Consider the following 25,666-nt stretch of genomic DNA (forward strand, 5'->3'; position numbering starts at 1 on the left):
CCTCGAAAAACCAGAATCCTCCCCTTTCAATCTATTGGACCCCCCCTTCCTTCATGGGAGAACACACACAACCTTTGGGATGTGTTTTTGACCACTTCTGAGAAAAGAGCAGTTTGGGCCCATGCTAAGACCATAGCCCCTTATCATTTGTTGAAGGTTCATGAATTGCAGCGGGAAAAGGATGACTCACCTAAGTTTTGGGAGAGAATCTTTACTACAATGAGACAGTTTAGTGAGCTAGACCCTGTAGCAGCAGAAACTGCTTGGGTAGTGGCAATTATAGGTAGGAGGTGCCTATCCAGACATTAAAGGTAAAGGGACCCCTGACCATTAGGTCCAGTTGTGACCGACTCTGGGGTTGCGGCACTCATCTCGCTTTATTGGCCGAGGGAGCCGGCATTTGTCCGCAGACAGCTTCCGGGTCATGTGGCCAGCATGACTAAGCCGCTTCTGGTGAACCAGAGCAGAACACGGAAACGCCGTTTACCTTCCCACCGGAGCGGTACCTATTTATCTACTTGCACTTTGTGCTTTCAAACTGCTAGGTTGGCAGGAGCAGGGACCGAGCAACGGGCGCTCACCCCATCATGGGGATTCGAACTGCCGACTTTCTGATCGGCAAGTCCTAGGCTCTGTGGTTTAACCCACAGCACCACCCGCATCCCATCCAGACATTAGGCACCAGTTAATGAACCTTCGACAGCTTATTTACCTTCTTTATCACCTTCCTCATTCCTCCTAAAACATCCTGAAAATACACCTTTGCCTTTGCTTGTCCTTTCACTGTCCCCACTTCCCATCCTCGTGTTCCTGCCGGGGGAACCTCAGGGTGACCTTCAGCTAGTTGGGCAACATTTGCCCCTATGCCATGAGGCTGGGGTCTTCTCAGAAGTAGTCAAAAACGCATCTAAAAAGCATATCCAAAAGGTTATGCATGTCCTCCCAAGTAGGGAGTGGCATCCAATAGATCGAAATGGACTATTAATGTTTTTGGGGTCCTCTGAGAAGGGAGGATTCTGGTCCTTCCAGCTATACAGGTCCGTGGCACCAAAGGGACTGTATACGTAAATTATGGCATTATTAGCACTTAGAGCCTCTTGGAGGGGCAACACCCGCCCACTTGAGGAAATTTTGCATTCTGTGGCCATGTCTTTGGAGAGTTAAAGGGGAAAGTCCTCTTTTTTTGGCCAATTGTTTATTATTGATTTTACAAATTAAACCAAGTTAATTTAATTTGATACAATTTCTCTTTAAAAAAAACTGTTTTCCCTCCCCATTACAGGATATGTCCAAGATGTATCTCCATTGCTGTGGCCATTGTCACTTCATTGTCTAGATGACATCATTTCACTTGCCATTGTTGTTCATTCAGCTGCTCTTTTAATCACCTGACAAACAGCAACTTCTATTTAATCCTTAATATATATAATGTGTGACACATGTGGTGTGTTGTTACAAGTTCAGTTCTTTGTCTGTTTAAGCACTCATAAATTGGGGTTGCTGAATTAGTAGAGATTACTACAAAGGTGTGGAGACAGAGAGATGATGTGGAAGTAAAGGAAGCAGAGAAAAGGCAGACCCACTTGAGGGCGGCAGCATTTCAAGACAAAGGATGTCCAGAGGGGAGGCTCAGCCCAAGGTTCGCAATAGGCGACCCTTTCTGTGGAAAAACCCCTAGGGCCCAAACAGTGTGCCTACAGTAAGGAGCAGGGACACTGCAAAAAGAGTTGTACTCTCAGGAAAGGAATCCAAAGGTCTTGAGAGCACTCAGGTTAGAAGAAGAGTTGGAGGAGTGATGGGGACCGGGGTCTGGCACCTCCCTATGGCAAAAAGCGGCGCAGCCTTGCCAGGCCACAAAAAAGGAAAAGGACATACTGCTTCTACCTGGGCCAGGAAGCTTGCTGAGGAGAGTCTTGTGGGAGCTGCTTTGTTCTGTGTGCTATTTTTTCCACTTCTTTCAAAGGAGACCTGAAAGGCAAGCATGAACATGACTCAGAATCAATGGGATTTCTGATGGTTGTGGATTGTACCCACACTATTCAAACATCATTTAGATAATCACGGAGCCATTGCATGTGGCAGTTGACACAAGTGCTGAACCATTTGCAGTACCACCATGTGCCGCGATTAATGCAAAGCCTGAGCCTGCAAATACAAGGAACTGAATTGTAGCAACACACCCACCCAGAGAGAGTGCGCCTTTGGATCTTGCCACACAAGAGGTTTTCTCCTGTAATGCTGATGACCGCCAACAAATATATTTTGTTCTTGTTTAATACTATGAGAATCTCAAGGCATCAGTCAAATGAGGAGGGAGGCAATTTCCACCCATTCTCTCTCCCTGCCTCACCCACATGTCTCTCGGGGGGGGGGTCTTCTCTTAGAACATGGCCTTAACCCTCCCTTCAGTTGGATAGCACTCTATATCGTTATGGGTTGCTGTTGCTGAATCCGCCCACACTTTAATTTCTACAGGGGCAGAGATTCAACGGTGTGTCAGTTGCATTATTAATTCACAATGAGTTTGCAGTGAGCTGTGAAATCTCTCAATCTATCCTGCATATCAACAGTAAAGACCTGGTTGCTGTCTATGGGTTGGAGTCAGGCAAAGTTAGTAGAACTTAGTTTCCATTGAATCAACTGGACTGCAGCAGTTAGGACTAACTTCAACTAGCATACTCCGAATATAACCCAATGTGGTTAACATCTCTTCAAATGAGACACAAGCAAATTGTGTCCTCAGTTTTCTCCCCTTTCTGCTTTTGTTTAAATCAAAAATTAAAATATAATTAACTTTGTTAGTATGTCCTAGCTCTGGGAGCATAGATAGGGTTTTCTTTCTTCTGGTAAGGTGTCTTCTCCTGAACCGCCCTCCCATTCAGAGCCTGGTCACATTGCCCCATCTTCCAGGAAGGAGCAGGACTTGACTGCTTGATCACCTCTCATCTACTCATGTTATATTCTCCAAAACCTCAACTTCCCTTCCCTCAAGCTGGGAAACATGCCTACAGAGTGAGTCCACCTGGCTCCAGGGAGGGTTGTTAACTGAGCAAGTGATCCAAGAAACAGTTGACCCTCTTGTTGTGTTATGGAGGGATAGATGTAAAATATGAGTAGGGTTCTGGGTATGGATGAGGTGAGGGTTCACTCACTTAAGTTCCTGCTCTTCCCCAAGATGTAGTATTGGAAACTCATACCACAGCCATAAGGTGCACTTTTAGAATTGTATTACCGAACATTTTTAGGAGGCAAACCAGCTATATAGTTTGATGGTGGCAATTGTGTTATGGTAATGCTGTGCACTGGCTCTAATAAGGGTATTGTTCACATGACGTGTGTCATAGTGCAGGCCTGCATGGTATCAGTTGAAGGTATTTCACCATTAAAAAGCAAGTTGATTTGGGCTTGTGTAGTACCTTTATTTGACACCAGACAGTGGTTCTGTTTGAAAGCCACAATGAGCTATGATTTATAGTGATGGGAGTGAGCCAAATCGAGCCTTCCCATGAGCTTGAATTCTCCATCCCCCTCCTTCTCTCCTCTTGGCATGGCTGTGAAGAAGAGGTTGGAAGCTTCTCTTTTAGATTAACTGCAGTGTATTATGTTGGAGTGTTTAAATGCATGTGCAAAGTCACCCTAACATGCAGTTTCTATATATTGATCTGTAAACTAAACTTCATATCCTGAGGCTATCAAGTGCTTAAGAAATGTTTATTCCTTTCTAAGCTTTGACCTGTTAGCAAGATATATCAACTCTGACAGTTGGGTTGTCCTATTGATTGCTAGATATGCCCTGTTCCCTCCAAGGAATAAGGAGAGGAGACTGAGTCTGGGAGACTGGGTGAAGAAGGGTAGCTGACCTGCTGCTGTGTACAGAGCGTGAAAAGTCATCTCCCCACCCCAGCCCCCCAAGGCAATCCAGGTGCAGTGCAAGACAAGCCAAACAACAAGCAATAAATATATAGGATAATGTTTGCACTGCATTTCTATTATTTTATGGGGAAAGAGTAAAACCTGGCTCAAGAAACAACCACACACACACACACACACCCATGTGGAGAGTGGGAGAGCTGGAGAAGACATGGCTGAAGACTGTGGAGATCAGCCTTCTACTGAGTACTATGGCATGGCATTGCCACAATGTCTTTAAGCAGGTCTTTAAGCAGAGGCTTGACAACCATATGTCAGGAGTGCTCTGATGGTGTTTCCTGCTTGGCAGGGGGTTGGACTCGATGGCCCTTGTGGTCTCTTCCAACTCTATGATTCTATGATTCACAACAATAGAGCTCAGTGGGTGAGTTTCTACACTGCTCAGGGTCCATGATCAGGTTAAACAAGCATTTGAGTCTACATTAAGGGCAGGATCCAATTAGTGAATCCCATCACCAGAAGCCCTGTCTAAGGACGTCCCCTACAGATCCTGTTCTTCAACTTTTCTCAGACTTTTATTAGTGGTGGAAATGAAATGGTTACTCCATTGTTGCATTTGGGGGACATCCAAGCTTTTTTTTTCTATCTAGACTGGATTGTGCTGCTGCTGCTGCTTTATAAAATTAATATTATTATTTAATTTGACTAATTTTAATGTTATATTGCCAGTTCTTAAGAGTATTATTGCTTGCTTTTAAGCTTCTGAGATTGAGTGGGATGAAGAAAATCCATTCTGCACAAATTGAGATGTATCTAAACATCATAAAATCAGACTATGAGATGGTAGATTAATCACCACATCAATAGTCTATCTATTGTAGTGAGATTAATTTTATGCTAAGTGCCACCTTTGTTTTGTCAAAAAAAAAATTAAGGCAAAATATTTTTCTCCTTTCCCTTTCAATGTGGTTTCCACTCTTGGTTCCTGATTCCCACTCCTGGTAGGCATCACAAGCTTGTCCTGCTACTCACTTACTCCTGAAGCTTTAGTGACAGCCCTCCATCACCTGTTAGCACTCCAACTCATCCCCTGCTCACAAACCCCTTGCTCTTAAAAGAGGTCCTGATGAGAAAGCTGGGATGGGCCAGATTTATAACAATTCCAGGGACTTGCGCCCAGAGACACTTGACAGATTTGAACTACATCCAGGCTCAAGATTTTTTTCCTTGCACACGACTGATTCTCCAGGCAGCTCTTTGCAATGGTGCAAAGGTACCTCAAGGACTTTGTCCACAGCACTTGAATCTACCCAGTGCCCTGCTGGCATCAGCTACCTAACCTTTATAATGAGATGTGATCCTTATCTGTGTGGAATCTCCATGTGCAGGCCTGAAGCAGCAGCCTCGTGCTTTGAGGCAGCCATAATGGGCAGGGAGCCTTGCATTCAGGGTGTAATGTATTTTTAATTACATCTTTTGAATGCCCTTGATGGAGATTTTCCAGTCCATCACCTCCACCCTTTGTCAGTGTTAATGGATTGCATTGATTATGTGATTTGTAAATTTTGCTAGTGGTACACATAGCATGGTAGAATTTAATCTTCTAATTGATTTAATTGATTACATTTTGAATTTTATTAGGGTCCAGGCATTGTTCAAGATATCAAATATTCAAGGAGGGCATATTCTAGTCTTACATCAGAATTTTAAAGCAGCATGCGCATAAGGCTCTTAAAAATACTACAGTGATTAAACCTTAGGTGCCTTTTCGAACTACAGCAGCTTACTCCTACATTCATTCTAGCAGTGAAGTGCTTCGCTTCTGTACTGTTTGCTTTGCCACGCCAGTGGGAAGCAAAGGATTGTTCTTCCTTGCTGCTCTGTCCCTAAACGGCATCAACCAGGGGAGTATAGGGTGGGTTCTGTCCTTGAAAAGGACAACCAGGAGAAATAGTTACACTATGCTCCAAAAGTATTCACGCTATGGGCAGAATTACCTGTCATGCTTGTATTTCCCTAAATGTGTGCATCAGCTGCGGCAGCAGCAGGATTTTCAAAATAGTATCAGCAAGTAGAAGGTGGATGCCTTACCTTTCCTAAACCCCCTGGTCTCCTACTGCATATACTCCCCAGGCTCTTTTACCAACCATTGGCCTTCATCTGGCCTTGGAAGATAGCTATGGGGAAGCAGTAAGATATCTGGCGTGGGCCTGCACAGGGGAGAACTGGCGCCTGTCTTTCTCTGGAAATGTATGTTTGTTTGTTGCATTTCTATCCCACTGTTTCCTCCAAGAAGATCAAGGGGGCTAACAAGGTTCTCCCCCTCCTCCTCTTTTAATCCCTACAACAAGCCTGTGAGGTAGGTGAGGCTGAGGAGCAGTGGCTGGCCCCCAGGCTCACCCAGCGAGCTTCATGGCTGAGCGGGGATTTGAACTCTAGAGATTTTGGGATTTGTACCCTATGCTTTATTCTCACCTCCTCCTGGGCCTTGACAGTCATTCCCATACTGCGGGCTCTACTTTTCTCCTCTCCTTTTTCTCTGGCTGAGGGACTGTTGGAAACAAAATGGTGGAGGGAGAAGGAAGCATTATTTGGTTTTGCTTCACATGAACATAAGACCCTTGTGTTCAACACCAGATTGAGGCCCCTTCAGCTGGAGGCTTTTCTTCCAATGCCAGAAAATAGGTTTCTTAAAACACCAGTGGGATACGAGGTATTTGTAGCAAATACCCAGTATTCCCAGACTAACTCAGCTCAATGCACCTTCTAGACCCCTAGAGCCTTTGGGTTGAGTTGGAATGAAAGAGAAGGCAGCTGGCCAGCCTGGTTGAGCTGGGAGATCACTACAGGGAAAGGCAGGAAAGGGTGACTAGTTTAGCGCAGCAGAAGAGCCCTCGGGATCTCCTCCTGCTAATCCCCTCTTGTCCTTCCCGAATGCAGTCACACTGTGTTCAGCTAGCAAATGCTAAGCAAGCTCTTCTGCAGATTAAACAGCCTGTTGACGGCGAAAGAGGAAAACGAATTAGACATGCTACTTTCATGTGACCAGAAAGCTGCGGCCTGTTTTATTCTCATTTGTGTAAGGAGAGACAAAGAGGCAAGCTGCCGAAGTTCAAAGGTGAGTCACCATTGCCTCTGAAAGGTGATCTGCAGCTGTTATCACCCACTAGCCATGTTTGGTGAGCCAAAAGAGGCTCAATCAACTTCCTTGTTTTGCTGCCTGCTTGGGAATGAAGAGCTCCCCGTGGGCCACGAGGCAGAACCGATGGATTCCAGTCCACTTGGTGCATCCTAATTGGCACAGGCTTGCCTGAAAGGGAACCTTTGCATTTTCAGACACACCCACTCCTCTGCAATAAATATGAAACCACCCCATGAGAGATTGTAAAGGTTGGTCCTTTTGCAGCAGGGGCACCACTGCTGATCTGGTGGCAGAGGCTCCCTCATAATTTTAAAATGATCTGAAGCGGAGGAGGGCCTTTATGCCAGGATCATCTCAGGAATTTTTTTTAAAAAATGGATCTTAGGGAAATATACCTGGCAAGGCTTATCTGGGCCTGGGCCATACTCAGCTGCCCTCTTTAGTTTGGGCGGCCACAGCTTTCCTGAAAGGCATGAGTATGCTCACCGGACTGAACAGCAATGCCTGCATTTAGTGGTGCACATCTATGGGCTGGTACTAGTTCCCCAGCTTTTGCTGAGCCCAGTCGCCTCCTTGATTTCACAGCCACTGACAATGCAAGAGACTTTATCCAAATACAGTATGGAAAGTTGGGGTGGGCTGGGTTCAGTCATATTTAAGTAAATAAATGTACGAAATCTCTGGAGATACACCTTGAGGGCTCGTAATATAGGACGGTGGAGAAGAAAACACCAGTCAAATTGGGACTCATACTGCTGTCGGTGCTTCAGGAAGGTGTGAACACACTGAGCCTTTCTGACCATACCAAAGGACGTCTGAATGCAGGCAGAGAACACTTCGTATTCTTTAATATAAATCAGGTGTTGGGTCAGCCAGACAGGGCAAAGGTCTGGCCTGGCTAGTCCCATTTCCGACTACAAGTGTGGGCTAACATGATGGGATGCTTGTACATAGCAAAAAACAACAACATATCATTCTTTACAATTTGGGAACAGACCAAACAGAAGCACCCCCTAGCATGAAAGGGAAAAGGGGTCTGGCCTAGCCTTCTCCCTTAGGATGACCACTCTTTATATGGTGGGATTTTATTCATTTATTTTGTATGGAGACCCAACCTGCAGTCTGAGGTAGCACAGCTCAAGCTCAGAATCACCACCTCCGTTAAGCCTTCAGCAGCCTCTGTGAGGCATAGTTGGGGAAGAGAGCGGTTGAATGGTATTTCTCAATATGGGTTGCCCTTCGTCAGCACATTTAATTGATATTCTCTGCTATCACCTCTAACCCATAAGGTTCCTCATAGTTGGCTTGATCCCAATATAAGTATCAAAATAAAAGTCTTCCTGCCATATAGCTAATTTATTTCATTTCATTTGGTCTGCAGGAGGGAATGAAACCTCTCCTTTTTTGTTAAAAAAAGTAGTCCACCTTGCTTACGTTTCCGAGCACAATTCAAAGTGTTGGTGCTGACCTTTAAAGCCCTAAACGGCCTCGGTCCTGTATACCTGAAGGAGCGTCTCCACCCCCATCGTTCAGCCCGGACACTGAGATCCAGCGCCGAGGGCCTTCTGGCGGTTCCCTCATTGCGAGAAGTGAGGCTACAGGGAACCAGACAGAGGGCCTTCTCGGTAGTGGCGCCCGCCCTGTGGAACGCCCTCCCATCAGATGTCAAAGAGATAAATAATTACCTGACATTCAGAAGACATCTTAAGGCAGCCCTGTTCAGGGAAGTTTTTAATATGTAACGCTGTACTGTTTTTAACACTGATTGGGAGCCGCCCAGAGTGGCTGGGGAAACTCAGCCAGATGGGCGGGGTATAAATAATAAATTATTATTATTATTATCCATTCCTATTTACCGGTAAGCAACGCTGATCGCTTATTAGGATCTGCAGAAAATTAGGAGCATCTTATCACACAGGTGGTACCTCTCAGCCCAGCAAAACTTGGTGACATTTACAGGAGCAAGTGATTTTCTTGTCTCCTGTGTCCTTTATGCCCCTTCCCTGTCCTCACAAGAAGAAAGAGAAAAGTTGGTAACTTTTCAACATGATTAACAGTGCAGTGTTTCAGGAAAGAAGACAGATTGGCAGGAGCCAGACAAAAGAGGCTTCAGGAAAATGAGCTTGCTTATAATACTGTACTTGCAAAACAAGCCTCTGACATCTCCCTCTTGACATGGCCTCTGTTGTCTACCAGGGCAATCATATCCAACTGTAATTGTCTAACAATTGTTCCGCACTGAGAAAATAGTTCTGATTACAGACATTAACACGTTTAGGCATTAAGTTTCCCCGCTGTAATTACCCTTGAGCTTATTCTCACAAATGAATTAACATGCTGATCGCCTGGACTAATAGAACTAGCAAAAGAGTGATGAATTGCTTCCAAATCAGATAAAATCAAGCATGACATCATTTAATTAATTTCTTCATTGCGGGAGGAGGGGGATGGAAAGGAGATAGTTGCTTCTGTGTGTGGAATTTTCCCCGTAACCCACCCTTGATATTCAAATCTGACCAGAGAACAAGGGGTGAAGGACTCTCTTGTAGCTGAAGATAAGTTCAGGATGTGTGTAAGTGTGCCGTGTTGAATTCATGGTGTATTCACAGATTTGTGGTTTTTCACAGGATGGATTTAATGACCTGCTGATTCAATTGCAATAAATGTTTCTTTCATAGGCAGCACAAAGGGCTAATGAGCAATTGTTATGTCACAAAAGGAGTGTGATTAGCATTCCTTGGTGGTTCAATCCTGCTGCTCCAGTAATACTGGAATTCAGAAAAGACATGGAAGAGGGGTGATCAAGTGGGAAGAACCATGACAATTGTAATATCCAGCCAGTGATATTGGTCTGGTTTTCCCCATGTGGTACTGTTTGCCCTGATTCTCCAACTGTTATTAAAATGGCCATAGTCTGAGGATTTTGAATATCAAGCTGTGAATATTTGGATAATAGCTGAAGAGTGTGGGCCAAATTCTGCTGGAGCCTTTGGAAATTCACAGCTGACTAAAGAGGTAAATGGATCATCCCGGGTAATTTCTCAAGAGGGTCTTGCACATGTTTAGACGTAGCCTATCCAGCTAATTGAGTCTCCGTCAAGTGGGCCTGATATACAGAACACAATGCGGACAGAATTCTGGTTCTTCTGCAAAGGGAAGCTGTTGCACAGCCTGCTCTGCTCACAATGGTCCTCATGGACAGAAGGGTTGTGTGAATGGTGGGTTTGTTGGGGAATGGGATTGGAGCACTAATGTTGAATGTAAGCTGCCCTTCTTATTAAAAGTGCATTTGGACACTCATCCAAGAGCTGTGGCCTCATTCCTCATGGATCTCAAGGTGCCCTCCATCAATGTCAAGGGTGCGGTAGGAGAGACAGCAGGTATTGGATTGGATCCAGATCCAATGAATGCCAACTGTGTTATCAGGGCTGGCCCACTCATGAGGCAAGGGGAGGCAACCACCTCAGGTGGCAGGATCCAGAGGGGCACAGTGTAGATCCCAATGTAGATCTTGATTCCATCCATGTTCCTGATGTAGATCTTCACCCACCCCTTCTCCCTGGCAGGGGAGGGATATCAGGGCCAAAAATGTCTTGGGCCAGCCCTGTACGTTGCCAATAATTGGCTGGACTTTTCCGTGGGATTCTCGGGCATCCTGCAGTGTATTGCTGCTGACATGGTCCTCCTGAAACATAAGCTGAACTTCATGCAAGATGGTACCGTACCTGGGGATTCTGGAGGAGGTTTCCTTCTCCCATTGAGCATGTATTTCTTTATTCTTTCCTTCAGCTCTTCCTCTCTTCTCATTTCCTATAGAAAAAGAGCACCAGTTCAGAATCAGGCCAATTCAGGGAAGATAGGCCTATGAAGGTACTATTGCTAAGCCATGGTAACTGCAAATAGAACCCCCATGTTCAGAATCACAATAACTTGGGTTATTTGATGTTTCATTGTGTTTTTAATATTTTGATGGGAGTTGGGGCAACCCAGTTAGATAAATGGCATAATAATAATAATAATAATAATAATAATAATAATAATAATTAATAATAGAGAGAGAATGAACAACAATAATAATAAATATGGCCTCAAGTGATTTCCATTGGACTGGAATCATAGAATCAATCCATCTGTCTTTTTTTTTAACTAGACATTTCAGCTTTAATAGATCACAGCTTCAGAGTTATTAAAACACTGGAAATGTAAACACATGTAATTTGCATTTAATCCTAAGGCTTTAGGAAGAAAGGTCAGAAAGGGGGAAAGCCTCATTTAAGAGAATACATTCTGCCTGATTCTTTGTCTCAGAGCACAGTACACAGAAATATATTTTAGCATCACCATAACTAACTGAGTATTGCCTTAACTTATTGAGCATATACAACCCTGCCATAAATACAACCCTGCTATTTATTTGATTTGTACCAGCTGTGCTGAGCTCGTCTAATGTGAGCGGGGAGGGCAAGGTTTGGCTAGAAGGAAAGGCAACATGTTCTGAAAATCCCAAGATTTGGAGGGTGGACTTTTCAAGCAGGGCTCCGAGAAATGTATCACACTAGGCTGATAAAACAACAACAGGGGAGCAAACTCTGTCCAAATCAAACCCCTTAGGAATAGCTGTGAAGGGATAGGTTATTTTGTAATTAAGACTTGATTATATAAATATATAATAAAATAACTGCCTAAAAATAAAAATGATGTAAAACAGGATATTGTATGATTTGAGATGGGCACGTGATATTGATGCAGGAATTTGAGTTCCCTGTTATGTGTTATGTGTGCTGGCGTGGTTGCTCGAGGGCGAACAGGCAAGACCCCCACTGGTCTTTTCAAAGGCTTTATTATCGGTGCAAAAACATTCACAGTGCAGAACGTCTCAATTCCATGTCTTGCTCAGTCACTAGCAGAATCTGGGAGTGGGCGGTCCTTAAACTTTCCCCAGCAGAGTAGTGTCTTGACCCTCATCCTACGCCTACCCTTTCTGCGCGTAAACCGACTGCGCAGAGAGGGCATGCGCAGGGGGGGACCTGCCTCCCCCCGCTTTGTTCATGCTCGGCGCTGTGTCTCTCCCTTGCATCCTCTGAGCCCTGCATCCCTTCCCCACCGGAGGCGTGGCTTTCCTACTCCGCGGAGGAAGTGCTGCTTCTCACGATCTTTGGAGGCTCCCTGTAACCCAACTGCCCACTTCCGGGTCAGCGCCATCAGCTAATGGCGGATTCCCTTTGATCTGGAGGGGATCGGCTCTGTGGGAATTGGGTCTTACCGCTGCGGCGAAGCGGGGACCCTACAGGAATCGCAGGCGGTGAAGCCTGTGAACGTGGGGACTCGGCGGGCACATATTGCGCCCCCCCAACTTGCAAAGAAGCCTCTTTTTGGGCTTCGGAGCGGAGCGGGGCGAGCGGCGCGGTGCTGTGAGTCGATTGCTTCTTCTGCGGAGCGAAGCTGCATGGCCGTTGCTGGAGAGCGCTGACTTTTTCCTGGGACAATTGGACTCCAAATAGAGTACCCGTGAGTAGGGGAAATTGGATTTATTGACAAAGAAGGACTTAATTGGCTACTGCAGCGGGGAGGTCTAAACAGGAAGTCCGCCTTCCGCTTTGTAAATAGATCAAAGCAAAGAGACTTTTAAGCTAAAGCGCTGGAAATACGCTTGAAAAGGGCTGCTTTCCAACTTGAGAATTTTCTGAACCCCCTACCTGGAAGCAGGGAAGGAAGGGGGGTGTTCTTGGACTGTATAAACCTGCAAAGAGAGGGGAAGAGCTTAAAATCCACCGCTCAAACCTGGGAATGGTCTGCCAGTGAAAAAGACTGTTGCTTTTCAGTCTCTGTGTTAGCTGTCACTAGAGGATTTTTGACAGCAAGAGGGATACATTGTGATCAGCTTTAATTCTCTGTTTGCTAAAAGGGAGAAAAAGCAACTGGAAGGTAACAAAAATTGGAACTGTTTCACTTTCTCGGCTGGAGTTTTTTTTTTTTTTAAAAGGGAAAGTTACCTTCTTGGACTATTGCAACTGTTTCCACCTAGAGGGACACTTAGAAATTGCAACAAGGGGAATTTTCCACTGGTAAACAAGAACAGCTTATCTGAGACTGACCTTGGCCCTTCTGCTGTTTTATTGTTATGGCAGATGGGAAAGAGAAAATAGACACGTCATCTTTAGACAGAACAACGAGGTCTGGGAAGGCCTGGGGGCAGCGAAGACAATCAACTGCTGGCCTTCCTATTGTATCTGGGACTGTATCAACACAATCTAAGCCTAGTGGAATGTCAGAAGAAGCCTTAGCGAATGCATTGGCTAAGATTCATGAAACTTTGTTACAACTCAGTACGAGGGTCGAAGAGACCAATAGGAAGGTTGATACTGCAAATAAAAAAATTGATTTAAATACAGAAACATTAGACAGTCTGGGGAAAAAGGTCAACAGCAATGCAGAATCTATTCAGAAATTATTGCAAGAATCGACCTTGACCCAGGAAAAAACTGCTGCTGTGGAAGCTAAGGTAGTGCAATTGGAAACAGAGAAGGTTCCAGGCCTACAGAAACAAATTGAAGACCATAAGCTGACGTTGTCTATGATTGAATTGAGGGGAAAACAGACGAATTTAAGGATTAGAGCTGTACCTGAATTGGAGAAGGGCACCTTGACAGATTTCTTGACGCAAGAATTTGCAGAGTTTTGGAAGTCGGAATTGAAACAAGAAGACTTTAAGATCGTGAGGGCCTTCAGATTAGGAAAAGGAGGAAAAAAGATTAAAATAAGGGATTGTTTGATTACCCTCCGATATAAAGAAGAAAGAGATAAAATTTTGGGTTTGCATTTTCAGAACCCTTTGACAATTCTGCAATCAAGAGTGGAAATCTTCAAAGACATACCGAAACATCTTTTGGATCTTAGATATGATTTTGGAGACTTGACTGCCCTACTGAGAAAAAATAACATTATATTTAGGTGGGAATTCCCCCAAGGCCTATCTTTTAGCTACAAAGGAAGAAAGATAAAAATAAGATCAGTGGAGGAAAAAGACAAGTTCCTGAGAATTCACGAAGAAGATCTACAGAAAGGACTTGGAAAAGAGCCAGAAGCATTGGACAAGAGTTCACCAAAAAAAGGGAATGGATCTTGCTGATATTTGGAGAATCAAGAACCCCTTGGGAAGAGAAGGAACTTTCTTCTCTGAAGCCAAAATGACATGGACAAGGATTGACCAAATTTGGGTAACTAGGGGACTGGCCCCGAAGATAAAAAAAGCGGAAATTTGTCCTAAAACCTGCTCCGATCATAATGCCGTGAAGATGGAAATGGCATTAACACCAATTGGTTCCTTTAGATGGAGGATGAATGACTCTTTGTTTAGGAATGAGGAAACGACTAAAAAAGCCCCAAAAAACCTGAGAGACTATTTTGAGATAAATATGAATACCACTACCGAAAAAAGAGTGATCTGGGACGCAAGTAAAGCAGTTATGAGAGGGTTTTTGATACAACAAAATGCAATTAAGAAGAGAGCCCAAAATGTAACCCAACTGCCCTTCCACCTCTCGCCTCTGAGCTGATAGCAGTTCCCTGACACCCAGGTGGGATCAGGCACTAAATGTGCTACCTGGGAAGTCTATGCAGAATTGAGCCCCTTTGAGGCTGTGTCTTGCTGTATTTTGCAACAGCCAAGCAGCTGGAAAAGGGCCATTGTCTGGTGACAGAGCATCTGCGTTGCCTGCAGGATGTCCTAGGTTCAGTTCCTGGGACCTCCAGTTAAAAGGTTCAGCTAGCAGGTGATGGGAAACTTCCAGTTCTGGAAAGCTCCAGGTCTGTCTGTCTCGGTAAACAATGCGGAGCTAGAACTGACAAGTCTAAGACAGCACTGAACGGGTGTTTTCTGCCAGGTTTTATTTTTACCATTGGAGGAGGAGGGAAAGAAGTTGGCTGGAAAGTTGGCTGTGGAGTGTTGTTGTTGTTTTAAATCTACTGCTGCTATCATTCTTTTTTTAAAAAAATAATAATAATCCATTATTATCTGATGCTCTGCAGGCACCTCCTGGCCAACCGTACTTTTCCTGAAATGCCTATAAAAGGATGCCATGATGCAACACCCTTCTATAGGCCTTCCTCACTATTCTGAGGTGTTCTCAAATTTATCTTTTTCTTGAATTAAATTATTGTAGTCAATCACCATCATCCTTCTGGTATAACCTGAGAGCTTTGGTGGTGCTAAGCAACTGCAATCTTAAAGATCACGGGATATTTATGTAAATAAATATTTAAATATTAACATACAGCACGTGTGTGTGTGTGTGTGTGTGTGTGTGTGTGTGTGCAGTATGTTAATATTTAAATATTTGTATGCAGTGAGCCATTGGAGCAAGCAAATGTCCTCTAACTGTAATTTTAGCCTGGTCAAGGTAATAGACCTTTCTCATTAACTGCCTCCAAATTTCCAATCTACCCATGAACGTGAAAAATCTGTGCTAATTAAGGCCTGTCATATAGGCCAATAGTGCACAGAGAAGGTAAGAGGTTCCTGGAGAATTACTTTAAAGCCACAGAATCTACATTATGAATGCAATCTTCTGTCCTTAGTAATACTATACTGTGGTTTTTATTAATCATGCAATTGAATTACTTAAATGAATTAGGTCTTATTGTGTAACTGGAGATAGTGGTTTGTATAGACAAGTTGATTAGGTCTATGAATCTTTGTGATATGCTTCACCCCAAAGAACACATGGGGAGGGTTCAAACTGTATCGAGTCACATGCACCACCCCATCCCCAACATCCTGTGGTTGTTTGCTCTCCTATCCCAACTTTTCCTCCCCTTCCAACTTTTAGTCTTGCCTAAAAAGGTATCTAGGAATAGTCTAGCAATGTTCAACTGGACATGGTTAGAATTTTCCTGAAGACCTTCATGCCCTTAGGCAACCCTGCACAGTGCTGTTTCCCCAGGAAAAGAGCTACCAGAACTCACCACGAACACCTCCCTCGTTCTATTCGAATGGCAACGGCACCCACCTGAGAGGGGCCAGAAGGGAGTCCGGCAACTTGAGAAAACACCCTGACCCGACCCTCTTGGAGCCCTCACACGCTCTTTGGGTGGCCCTTGAAAGCTTGCCATAGTTGTGGGGAAGCCTTTTCTCTGCCAGTGCCTGCTTTGCAGTTGGAGGAAGATGGGCGAGGGAGGGGATTTCCCTCAGAACTGTCTCCTCTGGCCAGCTGGAGCTGTTCAGAGAAAGGGCACTGCCAGACAGCATGCAAAATATTTCAGAGGCTCCTGCAATGGGAGCCTTTCTGCCCTCAAGCTGAAGAGCAAAGCATTCTGAAGCTCCCATTTTTGACCAGGCTATTAAATTATATGGTATCTTTGATGAATAGATTAATATTTTCCCAAGCTAAAAAGGCAAATGATCCCTGACAGTTAAGTCCAGTTGTGGCTGACTCTGGGGTTGCGGTACTCATCTCGCTTTATTGGTCGAGGGAGCCGGTGTACAGCTTCTGGTTCATGGGGCCAGCATGACCAAGCCTCTTCTGGCGAACCAGAGCAGTGCACAGAAACGCCGTTTACCTTCCCGCCAGAGCGGCACCTATTTATCTCCTTGCGCTGGCATGCTTTCGAACTGCTAGGTTGGCTACTTAGGTTCAAAACATAAATACTATGGGGGGGACATATATCTCCTATGAAATTATTTGAACTAGTTATGTTATATCTTTTTTAATAAAACACAGAATAATGTGCTGACCTTTTCTTTTTTAAAACAATGTAATACAGTTTATTATCACTAACAAGAGAATGGACCATAACTCTAAAGAGACAAGACCTCAAGTGAGCTATGAAGGTCATTTCCTTGCTTCCAGAAAGGAAATGGACTGACCATTCAGGCTTTCCGTTTTGAAAAGGAGGGAGGATAATTTCATTTTTATTTAAATAAATACTAAAAATGAAGTTTTTCAATACGGCATTGGCTTGTTGAATCCAAATGTCGAACAGAGCAATTGTGCAACTAGGAATATTTATGTATCTGTATTTTAATGTAAAGTTCTTTCCTTCCAACTATAGGAGTCACACAATTGAATTGAATATGTGAAAATAGTCTAAATCTGTTTGCAAAAAAATAAATAAAACAAATCTATATTATTTAAATTATTTCATCATTCCTATTTATAGATGCTCTCTCCTCTAGGAATTTTAGGGAAGAAAGATGACTTGCCAAACAGACTCTTGGCAACAGCAATATACTTTCAAACAACAGGCGTGCAGACTTAAGTTGCACATAAGAAAGTAAACTCCATCACACTCACTAAGATGTGCTAGTTCGCAAGTATATATTGATCTAAGAATTAGGTTTTTTCTATCTTGAACTAGGAGTATCAAATTTCAAAAGCAGCATTTCAGCAGTTTGAAATTAAAATTTTAATTCTGAAGTTATTGAAAATTTCTCATTTGTTCAACACGTTCAGATATTTATTTATTTATTTATTTATTTATTTATTTATTTATTTATTTATTTATGGATGCATACAAATAGCTTTATCCACATTCTTTCCATCTGCAAAGAAAGGTTTTTTTGTTTCTTTTTTTGCATTATTGGAAATCATGGTGCATTTGTCAGAATAAGAGCTAGAGGGAGGACTGCTGTGATGTGCCTTTAAGCGCCAAATTCGGTGCTACACTGTGCAGTCCCTGTTTCAACAATGCGAAAGTTACCTATGATATTAGTTTCAGCATATTTTAACATAAACTAATTTTGACCAGAGTATGATTAACAGCCTGCCAAATGCCATACAATTTTCACCTCTCCCCAGCTTCAAATGTCACTATTTTACAGATCACTAGATGCCTTTAAAGATTGCAAAGTTTGATATTTAGTGATGCAAAGAAAAGGTTGGTGTTTATTAATCCCAATCCGACATTTTGATTTTTCTCTCCAAAAGCATGCATGTCATGAATGCTGACTGTACTCTCCCACTCAACCAATTCAGAGTAACTAACCCTTTACCTGCCTTTATTTACTAGCTAGGAAACAAACAAGTTTTGTAACTGATGTGTTACGTATATTAATCGCCCTGCCCCAAATCCTTCAGAGCAGTTGGAGCCACCTGCTCAGAACCTCGTGGCAACTTTGTCCTGGGTTTGCTGCTTCAGCATGTTGCAAAAGCAGTTTGATGAGCCTTAATATAGGGCTCATTCAAAGTTCAAACTTGGCTGTAAGAAAGCAATCTTTCCCAAGGCTTTAAAGAAAGCCTTCTAGATTAGGCAATGATGCACAGTAGCTGTGCAGGTCCAGTTTCACAATATGAAAGCACAAGAAGCCAGTGCTGAATGGTTTAGAAGCAGGATATGCAATTTGGGGCTTTAATATTCTTAAATGTCAAAATCAGTGAGGTCAGTTGAATGACTATTCTTTTGTAGCAACAAGTGGACGTTGTAGCTCCTGAAAGCAATGCATTTTAGTATTATAAAAACAATGGTGGCCTGTTGGGATTATCTCCTTTCTAAATTGTCTCTCTGCATTACAAGGATCAGTCTGGCATTTCCAAACATTTGCAAACTGCATAATTCTTCCGCAGGAACTGATTTCCATCTTAAATGCCATGGCCTGCATCCTAGATACTGAATGTTGTATATTAGACACCGATTCTCTAACTATAGGGATGTTGGAGGATTCTGTTGAAAACAGGCTATCAAGTGGAATTCCTTCCAGCTAGCCGTACACATTGTGGCAGAGACTCTTGTTTTGAAAGTTTTTTATGCTTCTTCTCCACAACCAGGTTTTTTTTAAAAAAATAAAACCAAAACTATGCACATCTTATATGTAAACAGATACAAAAATTGCTTTGCAGTTTGTTATTTACAAAGTTGTTGATGTATAATAATAAATAATTTATGGTTTGTACCCCACCCATCTAGCTGGGTTGCCCCAGCCACTCTAGGCGGCTTCCAGCATATAACTATATAAACATTGTAAAACATTAAACCTTAAGAAGCTTCTCTATACAATTACTCATCTTCTTAACACCTGATGGGAGGGCAGTTCACAGGGTGGGCACCACTACCAAGAAGGCCCTCTGCCTTGTTCCCAGATTTTAAAGTGTTGCCTATTGCCAAAGGTGGTCTCTATCCACTAAGACTGCAATCCTAACCAGGTTAACTTGGAAGTAAATCCCCTTGAATTCAGTGAAACTTACTCTCAGACAACATACATCCTTATTGACCACACACAGATATGCTATACATACAGGAACCAACTCACCATTGTTTTCATCTCAAACAAGAGATTAGTTTTCTTTACTTCCATTTCAAATATTTCTTCCTCTGTAATAATTGGATTGTATGGTCTTTTTGGAATTTTTTACTGAAAGTAAAAAAGGAAAATGAATGTGGTTCTTGCTCCTGCTTTGCTTGAAGTGAGCCATGAAGCCGTATTGTGGCTCATGTGGAGGACTGACTCTCATTAGACAGTCACCTTTCCTCTGTTCTTCTCAACACTTGCAAAAAACTTTTCTGCTTAGGCAAACCTACCCAGGCATGTAAAGTTGACGTACATTTTAATCTGTAATTTTTGTTTAAATGTATAATTTTACCTGTTGATTTTATTTCTATTTTAAATTAAAAACTTGTTTTTAACTTCTATTTTTTATTGGCAGTTTTGCATTCATTTCATATTCTTTGTAAAGTGCTTAGCCTTTTAAATTTACAAATATGTATATTTTGTTAAATAAATAGATAAAATAAATATTTGCAGAGTTCACCTGAGTTTTAGGACCTAGAAAATCTAGCTAATGACTCAGATCCAATCAAATGGGCACCCAGTTATATTTCATGCTCTTTCGTGCACAAGCACAAGGGTGGGATGAAGGCAACATGTTCCTTTGTCTAATGAGAGGGGAGGTCATAAGTGTCCAAAACATGCTAGTTTCCCCTTCTCTTGTTGCCACGTTCAGCAAATGTAACTTGCTCCCCATCTCTCCATCATTTGACACATCACAGTGTCCCCCCCCCCCGGCCAATCATCTCATCTCTGACTCTAATATTGGAGAAGACCTGTCTGGCTTCAAGCAAGGTGGCAAATGCAGTGCTAGGTTCTCTGGTCTAGTTGCTTGGGAGTTTGAGCAGATTCCTAGCAGCCTTGCATTGTGTCAAATCCTTTCCTGCTTTCAGATCAACCCACCATCCTACAAAGCCTTCACAGCAGCCCCTTTCCTTTCTTTGGCAAGTGTCAGGGAGCAGCTGGCATGGGAGTGTCAAGAAGGAGGTTTGTCCCCTTCCACTCCTCCTCCCCTGTCATTGCTCAGTTGTCCTGATTAATAGCATGCTGGGTTCCCAAGCCTGGGGACTCCCCATGTGGTAAGCAGTTCTCCTCAGGACTCCCAGGAATGATCTAGATGGGAAGAGTCTCCTTTCGTGGTTAATCCAATGTGAGCTTGGGGGAGACCTCACCCATCTCTCCTCCTAGCCAAGCTCTGTTCCCCATTTGTCAGGTGATGCTTTCTGCTCTGGCCAAGTGCTACTCAGCTCCACCAAGGAGCTCCCAGGCTCTGCCTCCTATCAGGGTCAAAGCCTTGACCACAGAGGCCAGGATTGGCATTATACTCTCAACCCGTCTTGCCCTGGTGGGCAGTGGGAGGCTGTTCTGTGATTCTACACAATATATTTCCTTCAAAAAGACTTTGAGAATAATGTTCCTCAAATGCTGCCAGAAGGACCATATGAGGTGGGGGTGCGAACATGCACAGATGCATTGCCACTGATTCAAACCGCTGGATGTAAGCTGGACTACAAAGGTTGCACTCTGAGGTGCTTCCACTCACACAGGGCGAAAGGTTGCTGATGGCCTTCTAGTGCCCCTGAGAACAGGCTCTAGAGGTTGGCTGTCCCTCCAGAGCAGCGTTTTCAGGGAGGATCCTGCCCTGGTTGGGAGAAATAATTGAGCTGGTGATGGTGATGATTACATTTATTAGCTGACCTGCACCAGCAAGTCCCAGGGCTGCTTACAACAATTTAAAATTCAGAATCGAAAACACTCCAAACAGATTAAGGTGGCAGGAATAGGGTCGGCCCTGAAAGAACGCATCTCAGGCCACTGTGGCCCAGTTTGCACGTAACACGAAGCCAAAACATTGGATTAGTGTGAACAAGCAAATCTGTGGCCTCCCAAAGAGAACATTATTTGCTTTTTAGATTTGTGGGGTGAGTTCAAAAATGAGCTTGGGCCAGACATAACATTAAGGGCTCGTCCAGACTTGTCTCCTGCCTAGAAAACATGGATCTGAGTGGTTTTCCGCTTGAACATTGCTGTCTAGGCATGAGCCCAAGAAGTCTTCTGTTTGTCCTGCTCCTTTCTCAGGGAAAACCAGCTCTTTAACGCTAAATCGGAGCAAATGTCAACCTGGAGAAACCCCAAGTGCAGTTTGCTCCCATTGGGTGCTAAAGAGAGGTTTCCCCCGGGGAAGTGTGCCCCGGCCTGAAGCGAAACCCTGGCTCAAGGGCAGCAGGAGCAGAGGAGGAGCAAAGCAACTCCTGCTCTTGGCTCCAGGAGGCCCCACGTGGCACCTTTGTGCTGAGACACGGCTTGGCTTGGCTTGGCGTTCTGGCCGCACTGGATCTGGATGGGCAGAAGGGCTCTCTACACACAGAGTGCGGTCTTTGGGGCGAAGCCAAAATGCTCACTGGAAATAAAATGCAGAGAATCCCAATGATCAGTTTTGTGCTTCTTAACATATTCATTACATTGATGGAAATTCTGAAGAGAGTACAAATGCATTCGAAATAACTAAAGCTGACTTTGGGAGAGTCAGAAACGAAATGGCAGAAGAGGCTTGAATTATTCATGAGTGTGGAATGATTTAGCCGATAGGGGAGGGAATCATCCTGGCTATATTTAAAATAACCTGCTTGGTTTCTGCACTATTACTGTTTGAGAACAAAAAATATGGAAAGATGGTAACTGTAAATAGCCCCCAAACAAAGAATAACCAAAGTTATGCAGTCCAAACAACTTACAACTTTTAATTTGGGACAGCTTTGGGTGACTGCAGTAAAGTGAGGGAAAACAGGGAAGGTAGGATTATCGTTAGACGTGTTTCAGCTCTCTGAAATCTGATTTTATTTGGAAATTTTACATCTTTTAACCTATTGCTACCACCAGGATGGGTAATAACTTTAAATAAACGATTTGCAGAGCAGACCTGAAGTATTTGTGTGTGGAAGCTAATTGTTAAAATATACTTCTATCCCAAGGCACGCCAGACCCTGCAGTTCAGATGGCCTTACTCATTAATAATAATAATAAAATGATTTATTGCAACATGTGAATTCTCAATACATTTCAGTAATAGTGTGTCTTGGTCTATTAACGCAGTTAGTATAAGGACGTGGGTGGCGCTGTGGGTTAAACCAGAGCCTAGGGCTTGCTGATCAGAAGGTCGGCGGTTCGAATCCCCGCAACAGGATGCGCTCCGGTTGCTCGGTCCCTGCTCCTGCCAACCTAGCAGTTTGAAAGCACACAGTGCAAGTAGATAAATAGGTGCCGCTCCGGCGGGAAGGTAAACGGTGTTTCCGTGCGCTGCTCTAGTTTGCCAGAAGCGGCTTAGTCATGCTGGCCACATGACCCGGAAGCTGTACGCCGGCTCCCTCGGCCAAGAAAGCGAGATGAGTGCATACAAACATACAAATAGGTTTTTAAAGCTACCCACCTCCACAAAACAGACCAGGTTTACTAGACATTCATTTTTTAGCAGTGTTCAAACATGATTTGAAGAAAAAGAAAGAAAGAAAGAAAGAAAGAAAGAAAGAAAGAAAGAAAGAATCCTTTTGTTAAGACTGCGGAAATTTTCAGTAAAATGAAAACAAATTGCTCTAAGTAAACCATTTGTCACAGTCTGATTACTTTGCTGCCACACTGGGGAACGCCAATTTGTCATGCCAGATCAGGGTAGCGGCAGGCTGAATGTACAAAATGGCAGGCTGCTTTCTGGCTCTTTGCTTTAAGCCATGAAAGAGAACCTGGGTCTCACGTCCCCTCACTCAGTCTTACCTCGTGGGCCAAGAGCACATTTTCATGTCCATTCTGAGGGGATGGCCAATGCAGCAAGTCAGGGTAAGGTGAGACGATGGTGACTTGTTGACCATTCCCAGCTACATATCAAGAAAGAGTTCTCACTGAGCTGATAAATCTAGATTGCACACAGGAGCTTGCCTACTTGAATGCTCCTCCATACAAAAAAAAATCTAGCTTGACCATATCCCTGGCGTGTTAGTGTTTTGTTTTCATTTAAAGTATGTTCAGGGACATTTGGAATGGAAAAGCAACTAACCGAGCTAGCCCCCGGCTACCATTTGAAAATTCAAATCATGGCTTTACTTTCTTTTGGCTCAGCCGTTATTTAAAAGTTGTCCCAAACATGGTATTGCAACCGTGGCACATGTGTTGTAGATCTGAGATGCATAGATGCCATCCCTCACCTCACCCCACCCCACCCCAACACCTTCTTAATGTCAGCCCAAAGAAATCTTGCTCTTCAAATATCATATGTATAAAAAGATACACCTCTTAACAAAACATGTAGCCTTGAACCACTGGGTACAGGTTGTTTCGGGTCTTCTACATCCAGTGATCCAGTGTGGCATAGCGGTACTAGTAGGACCCAGGAGACCCCCCTGCCTTAAGCTCGCTAGGTGAATTTGGACCAATCTCAGCCTAAAGACACCTCACAGGAAATGGTAGAGTGGCCAGAACAAGCTACCCCTCCAGGAACCCCCTATTCCACACAACGATTAAACGCAGGATCCCAGTCCTCTTCTTCACCATCCCACCCTAAATTGGTGGTGATGGAGCAAGGATCTATGCTGCCTTGCTCTCCTTGGTAGAAAGGTGGGATGAAAATGTAAAAGCTGTTCCACCAGGCCTTTGGCCAAGGCACAGTCTGACCCTCTCTCTACTTCTGTAATCTTCATAGAGCTCTAGCCCAATGGTTGCCATTAATTTGATTCTGAACTGATTTTAGTATGTATTTCAATTACAGTGGTACCTCAGATTACATACACTTCAGGTTACATATGCTTCAGGTTACAGACTCCGCTAACCCAGAAATAGTACCTCGGGTTAAGAACTTTGCTTCAGGATGAGAACAGAAATCATGCTCCGGCAGCGTGGCGGCAGTTGGAGGCCCCATTAGCTAAAGTGGTGCTTCAGGTTAAGAACAGTTTCAGGTTAAGTACAGACCTCCGGAACGAATTAAGTACTTAACCCAAGGTACCACTGTAATTGACTGTGATTTTATGTAAATTGTGCTATTTTTACTGTTGTTAACCGCTCTGAGCCTGGCTTTGGCTGGGGAGGGCAGGATATAAATAAATTATAATTATTATTATTATTATTATTATTATTATTATTATTAAACATACTAGGCATCTGCCACCCACCCTTGGTTCTTCAAATGATAGCAGAGAACAGAGCACAAGGATTATGTGCAACAGTTCAGCCCCTCAGATCTCTTAAATAGGAGAGCTAAGAAAGGCCTTTCCTTGAGTAGAAAGATGGTGAAAACAAGAAGAGGGGTGCTCAAATATTATGCCTTATTTTAGGCATGACCTGCTTTATATGATTCAAATACTTATTTATACTACTCAAGTTGGGTTTTCTATCTTTCTTCTTTTGCCCATTCATGGATGTAACATAATCACCACACCATTGTCCAATACCGGTGTTTGCTTTCCAATCAGGGCAGTTGAAACCACAACCCTGTCCAGAAATTTCAGAAGGGCGACTCTTTGGCCACTAGGTGGCCTAGTTGTCCCTCTGACTACACTGTGGTTCGCCACTTCCCCGGAGCTAATGGGCATTTTGCTTTGAAGCAGGGCACGCAGTTATGGTTTTAGGCATTTCCCCCATGTACTGTTTTCTGCATGGTGCTGTTTTCACATGGGCTTTCAACAATTACATTACGCCATTGCTGCCTCCGCCAACCTGTCACCCTCCAGAAATTTTAGAAGACAAATGCATGGAAAGTGATTTATAGGGTCATGGCTTACAGGTTCTCTTGCCCCGGGATGGGTGAGAGGCATGAAAGGTTTTTATTCCTTTATACTGATGTTCATATTTCCTCTCTACACATGACTGGAATCGTGGCAGTATTTTCAACCCCACCTGTATTCTCCCCTTTCTAATGCAGAGGAAAATAACGATTCTTGGTAGTTATCCAGGTTCTTCCAGGTGGAGAATTCCTACTGCTGGAGGCTGCAATGAGGCACTTAGTTCCTCCAGGACATACAACAGACAGCAGTCCAGGAGTAGCCCCAGTAGAGTTGGAAAGGACCATGTTGTTGTTGTTTAGTTGTTTAGTCGTGTCCAACTCTTCATGACCCCCTGGACCAGAGTATGCCAGGCACTCCTGTCTTCCACTGCCTCCCACACTTTGGTCAAACTCATGCTGGTAGCTTCGAGAACACTGTCCAACCATCTCATCCTCCGTCGTCCCCTTCTTCTTGTGCCCTCAATCTTTCCCAACATCAGGGTCTTTTACAGGTGAAAGCAGGACCATAACATCAGGGTCTTTTCCAAGTGAAAGCTGGACCATAAAGAAGGCTGGTCGCCGAAGAATTGATACTTTTGAATTATGGTGCTGGAGGAGACTCTTGAGGGTCCCATGGACTGCAAGAAGA

At 43.7% G+C, this 25,666-nt stretch overlaps 1 long non-coding RNA gene across 1 annotated transcript; it reads right to left on the bottom strand.

Moving 5' to 3' along the window:
• Positions 1–1,389: 1,389 nt before the first annotated feature.
• On the bottom strand, positions 1,390–19,439 carry LOC128401526 (uncharacterized). Its single transcript, XR_008327483.1, has 4 exons — positions 19,257–19,439; positions 10,738–10,822; positions 6,346–6,421; positions 1,390–1,968 (listed from the first exon to the last, which is right to left on the bottom strand). It is a non-coding gene; the product is annotated as an uncharacterized LOC128401526 (long non-coding RNA).
• Between the last annotated feature and the right edge of the window lie 6,227 nt (positions 19,440–25,666).

The sequence above is a fragment of the Podarcis raffonei genome, chromosome 1 (genome assembly GCF_027172205.1).
Source record: "Podarcis raffonei isolate rPodRaf1 chromosome 1, rPodRaf1.pri, whole genome shotgun sequence".
NCBI classification, from domain to species: Eukaryota; Metazoa; Chordata; class Lepidosauria; order Squamata; family Lacertidae; genus Podarcis; species Podarcis raffonei.